Source organism: Mobula birostris, chromosome 8 (assembly GCF_030028105.1).
Source record: "Mobula birostris isolate sMobBir1 chromosome 8, sMobBir1.hap1, whole genome shotgun sequence".
Classification (NCBI taxonomy): Eukaryota; Metazoa; Chordata; class Chondrichthyes; order Myliobatiformes; family Myliobatidae; genus Mobula; species Mobula birostris.
Genome location: NC_092377.1, coordinates 11,190,603 through 11,196,602, shown reverse-complemented (window position 1 = coordinate 11,196,602; position 6,000 = coordinate 11,190,603). Strand labels below are relative to the sequence as shown.

Below are 6,000 nucleotides of genomic sequence, written 5' to 3'. Positions count from 1 at the left end.
TGTTCCCTCCCACTGTCCCTCCTTCCTGCTCTGCAGCCTCCCCGCCCACGCTTTGCACTCTTCTCTCCGGCGATCGCTGCCTCCGCAGACTCAGCTCTCCATCACGTGCCGCCCCCGTGCAAGTGGGGGAGGGTGAGGGTTACTGGCAGACGGTTGAGGAGGGTGGGAGGGAGGAGAGGATGGGAGTCCCTCTGTGCGCCATGCAGCTCCAGCCACCGCCATCTATCCTTGCCTTCTGGCAGGGATCACTCAGTGCAGGAGGGAACTGGATCTCTGATTGAAAATGGGCCGTGCAAACAAAGCTAGGCCTTGGGCCAGTTGGACTAACCTTCCACAGGGCTAGAACAGCATGACAGGTGCTGAATGGCCTCTATAACAGTTAACCAGAGCATAGAACACAGAGCATAGAATATACAGAAGAACATAGAACACTGGAGCACAGGACAGGACCTTTGACCCATGATGTTGTGTCAACCCTTTAATCTACTTCAAGTGGCATAGTAGTGTAGTGGTTAGTGCAGTGCTTTAGAGTACAGGCGACCCATGTTTAGCTCCTGCCGCAGCCGTAAGGAATCTGTATGTTCCCCCTGTGACTGCGTGGGTTTCCTCTGGGTGCTCCGGTTTCCACCCCCGGTCCTCTATCAGATCACCTCTCATCCCTCCGTCGCTCCAAGGAGAAAAGGCCGAGTTCACTCAACCTATTTTCATAAGGCATGCTTCCCAATCCAGGCAACATCCTTGTAAATCGCCTCTGCACCCTTTCTATGGCTTCCACATCCTTCCTGTAGTGAGGCAACCAGAACTGAGCACAATACTCCAAGTGGGGACTGACCAGAGTCCTATATAGGTCCTGTATATAGACATATTGGTTCTTCGATAATATATTTACTTTGAACTTTGAAACATGGTCAAATGGTTTTTTGTTTTAATGTAAGTCACAAACACAAGAAAATCTGAAGATGTAGGAAGTCTAAAGCAACAGGCATAAAATGCTGGAGGGTCTTTACATGTCAGGCGCCATCTATGGATAGAGTAAACAGTCAATATTTTGGGCTGAGAACCTTCTTCAGGACTAAGAGAGAAGGAGAGGGCATGCCTGAGTTAAAAAGTGGAGGGAGGGGAAAGTGATTGACTGGAAGGTGATAGGTGCAATCAGGTGGGTGGGAAAGGTCAAGGGCTAGAGAACAAAGAATCTGATAGGAGAGGAGAGTGGACAATAGGAGAATGAGAAGAGGGAGGGGACCCAGGGGGAAGTACTAGACAGGTGAGAAGTAAAAGGTCAGAGTGGGAATAGAGGTGCGGGTGGAAAGAAATTTTGTTCACCAGAAAGGGAAATTGGTATTCATACCATCAGGTGAGAGGGTACCCAGATGGAGTATAAGCTGTTGCTCCTCCCTGCTTTAAAAAGTCTTAGGTCCCCTAGTTATACATGTGTGCCGAACACTTTAGCACAGTACTGTAATATATAGAAATATTTGTCCAGATAGCACAAATGTCAATTTTTGGTGTACTGTATTGCAGTGCATGATAAACCAATACAGCCAGAACAACTGTCAGCGCTTGTAGCAGGTGAAAATGAATCTCAGGGTGAATCACAGTATGGTGCCATACTATATATGTACTTTGATTTACTTTGAAATTTGAACTTTAAGTTTTGAGGTGAACATTCGGACAGCAGCCAGAGGGAACATGAAAATATTTTGTGTTGACAGCGTTCAGTTAAATCCTGTGTTATTGCACGGGATTCCAGAATTCAACAAGGGAGCTTTAGAGTCAAATCCCACAACTCAGTGTCCTTTTCCAACAATCAAACAGCTTAAGGGCTTGTCCATGACATGAAAACAGATAGAGCGCTTCGAGTTCATTGGGCGATTAATCGAGAATGGAGATCAAAAAATGGAAAATGCTGGAAACACTCAGTAAAGCAGCCAACATAATCAAAGACCCCACCCACCCATTCTCCGGACATATACTCCTCTCCCCCTCCCGTCGTGCAGGAGGTACCAATGTTTGAAAGCACGTGCCACCAAGGCTCAAGGACAGATCCTACCCCACTGTTAGAAGATTATTAACTGTCTAGTTTCATAGTGCAATGAGATGGACTCCTGACCTCACAACCTACCTCGTTATGATCTTGCACTGTATTGTTTACCCGCACTGCGCTTTCTCTATGCCTGTTACACTTTATCAGAATCAGGCTTATCATCACCAGCAAGTGATGTGAAATTTGTTAATTTAGTAACTGCAGTTCAATGCAATACATAATATAGAAGAAAAAAATAATAGTAATAATAATAAATAAATAAATCTTATTCCATATACTTTATACAGTATATGCATATTGAATAGATTAAAAATCGTGTAAAAACAGAAATAGCATATATTAATAAATAAGTGAGGTAGTGTCCAAGTTTTCAATGTCCATTTATGAATTGGATGGCAGAGGGGAAGAAGCTGTTCCTGAATCGCTGAGTGTGTGCCTTCAGGCTTCTGTATCTCCCACCTGATGGTAACAGTGAGAAAAGGGCATGCCCTGCGTGCTGGAAGTCCTTAATAATGGATGCTGCCTTTCTAAGACACCACTCCTCGAAGATATCCTGGGTACTTTGTAGGCTAGTGCCTAAGGTGGAGCTGACTAGATTTACAACCCTCTGCAGCTTCCAGTTCTGTGCAGTAGCCCCTCCATACCAGACAGTGATGCAGCCTGTCAGAATGCTCTCCATGGTGCATCTATACAGGTTTTTGAGTGTACTTGTTGACATACCAAATCTCTTCAAACTCCTAATAAAGTATAGCTTAAACACGAGGAATTCTGCAGATGCTGGAAATTCAAGCAACACACATCAAATTTGCTGGTGAATGCTGCAGGCCAGGCAGCAGCTCTAGGAAGAGGTACAGACGATGTTTCAGGCCGAGACCCTTTGTCAGGATGTTCTGAAGAAGGGTCTCGGCCCGAAACGTCGACTGTACCTCTTCCTAGAGATGCTACCTGGCCTGCTGCGTTCACCAGCAAATCTGATAAAGTATAGCTGCTGTTTTGCCTTCTGAATTTTATTCTGCATTGTTATTGTCTTACCTCAATCATCATCATCATCATTATGTGCTGTGTTGTACCATGTCGGTGATTATGGTCTTTGACACCTGCTTAATCCCTCCCCCTGATCAGGGTCACATGAAGCCATGAGAGCAGGTGTTGGAAGGTCATATGAGTTCTGGTTATGTGACCACTGACACCATCAGACAATCTCTGAAGACTATTGATCATGGCTGGGGTAACCCATCTTGTAAAGACACTTTCCAGAAGAAGGCAATGGTCAAGAGCAATGTATATATATAAGGTATACATATAAACACAAAATGCTGGAGGAACTCAGCAGGCAAGGCAGCATCTATGGAAAGGAATAAAAAGATAATGCTGAAACATTTCACTAGGACTGGAAAATAAGAAGCCAGAATAAGAAGTGAGGGGAGTGGAAAGAGTGTAAGTTGGAAGTTGATGTGTGAATCCAGTTGAGGGGGAAATGTTTGTGGGTAGGGGAAAGGGGATGAAGTGAGAAGCTGGGAGGTGATGAGTGAGAGAGCTAAAGGGCTGAAGAAGGAATCGAAAGAATACTGAGGCTTTATAAGGCATTGGTCAGTCAGTATTTTGAACGGTTTTGGGTACATTATCTAAGGAAAGATGTGCTGGCATTGGAGAGGTCCAGGGGAGGTTCACAAGAATGATTCTGGGAATGAAAGTGCAGCGAGGGGGTGTTTCTTATTTGCAAGTTGAAAGCCACCATGTCAGTTGTTGATTGGTGCGTTTAAAAACTGCAGCTGCCCTTCCCATTGGTTGGCTTCCGCACCACAGCACCTAGTGTCTGGTTTCAAGCTCCTTGGTGGGTTTTAAGAGCAACACATACAGAAGGTTTGCTCCTTTTCCCTTTGTTTCCAGGGCACGCCTCACATAACTGCTGGGAAGGTATGCACCGCATTCTCTTTTAGCTAAGTATCTGTTTGTTGAATATTTAGTTTAGTACGTTTGTAGTTTGTGAGTAACTTGGGGAACTTAAATGTTTCACTGAATTTTTTTACTGTTTGTAAATAATTGATTAATGTGGTTATTTGTATTCAATGTTTCCTGGCTCACTCACCAAAGCCATGAACCTGCTTCCATGCTACAGGAAGTGTCAATGTATGAGGAGCCTTGGGTGTTTACACATTGGAATTTACAAGAATGAGGGGGGAGCTCATTGAATTCTCTTAAGTATTGAAAAGCCAAGGTAGAGTGGACTTGACAAGGATGTTTCCTCTAGTGGGGGAGTCGAGGACCAGATGTCACTGTCTCAGAATAGGGGGAAGTCCACTGAGAACAGGGATGAGGAGGAATTTCCTCAGTCAAGGGGTAATGAATCTGTACAATTCATTGTCACAGATGGATGTGAAGACCAAGTCACTGGGTATAATTAAAGCAGAGCTTGATAGGTTCTTAATTAATGAGGGAATCAAAGTTGATGAGGAGAAGGCAGGAGAATGAATTTGAGAGGGATATCTTTTTGACAGTCCTATGGGAAGATAGCTTGGAAGAGGCCTTTGAAAGGAAGCTCTCCAAGTACGCAGGACTGGTCAGCAACTGTCAGCAGGCTGGATGGAGAGCGAGGTGTCTCCCAGTGGAGGTTGGTTGTAGGGGATTTGCAGCCCGTTCCTTAGTTTGAGCCTTCAGTAATTTGAGCATCGAGGGAGAGGGAGAGGGAGAGGAGAGCCATCGCAGTACCACTGATGCGGCAGAGAGGGCCTCAAGATGGCTGTGGCTCAAAAGAGGGGAGCCATGGATTCATAAGTAGCTAGCCATCTGGACACAAGCTGGGGTCTGATCAGCCCCGGCTGGGTCACCTGGGGGAGGTTGTATGATTTTGAAAGACCCGAAACACCCGATGATTCCAGGAACATCACTGAAGATGTGTCCAGAAGCATCAGTAGATGTATGTACACAGCAATCCTCTTAAATATTGAAAAGCCAAGGTAGAGTGGACTTGACAAGGATGTTTCCTCTAGTGGGGGAGTCTAGGACCAGCTGGCACCGTCTCAGAATAGGGGGAAGTCCATTGAGGACAGGGATGAGGAGGAATTTCCTCAGTCAGAGGGTAATGAATCTGTGCAATTCATTGTCACAGATGGATGTGAAGACCAAGTCACTGGGTATAATTAAAGCAGAGCTTGATCGGTTCTTAATTAATGAGGGAATCAAAGTTGATGAGGAGAAGGCAGGTGAATGAGTTGAGAGGGATAATAAATCAGCCATGATGGATTGGTGGAGCAGATTCGATTGCTCTTATGTCTTCTGGTCTTAAAAAGTGCCCGAGGAACTCAGCAGGCCAAGTAGTATACACGGACGGAAATAAACAGTTGACACTTTGAGCTGTGACCTCTCATTCTTTGTGTGTGCTGCTCAAAGTTTCCGGAACTTGTAGAATCCCTAATGTGCCTATCAATCCAGATTGCAGCCTGGAGTTTCGCCACTGTCACTGTTCACTCACAGACAAACCAGCGGTTTATAACTCGAAAGACCCAAGCAAGGTGCTGCACCTTGGAGGACAAGCCCGGGGAAGCTGAGTGAGAGAGATTGATTTTATGAATAGAATTAATGTGTAACTGTCCTTCACTGACTGAAACCCTTCTTCTGGAAATATTATCCCGCTTTCATATGGGGAGGGAAAATTTGCCTTGTCCATTGTCCCCTCAAACAGATTCTTTTATCTGAGTACGTTTGCTGTACAGCTGATTGCAGAGCGTGTCTGCTCTATAAAAACAGTTCACTGCCTGTTAATAGTTGCATTGTTTACAAGCTGAAGACCAGGAGCAGGTAGAGCCTGAAAATCCCCACATAATAAATAAGATGGAGAGCCGTTCCTATCCGGTCTACTCCAGTCCATTAATTTCTCTCTTGCTCGCCTGATTAACCAGGATGCCTCCTGAATTAGAGAGCGTGCCTCACGAGGTACAGCGAGCTAGGGCATTTCT

General features: G+C 45.2%; 1 long non-coding RNA gene across 1 annotated transcript in view; it reads left to right on the top strand.

Moving 5' to 3' along the window:
• The first annotated feature begins 3,895 nt into the window (after nucleotides 1-3,895).
• The window catches only part of LOC140202138 (uncharacterized), a 49,338-nt gene continuing 47,233 nt past the window's right edge, over nucleotides 3,896-6,000 (top strand). Inside the window, exon 1 of the long non-coding RNA XR_011887010.1 lies at nucleotides 3,896-3,961. This is a non-coding gene — a long non-coding RNA (uncharacterized lncRNA). The remainder of the gene's footprint in view (nucleotides 3,962-6,000) is intronic.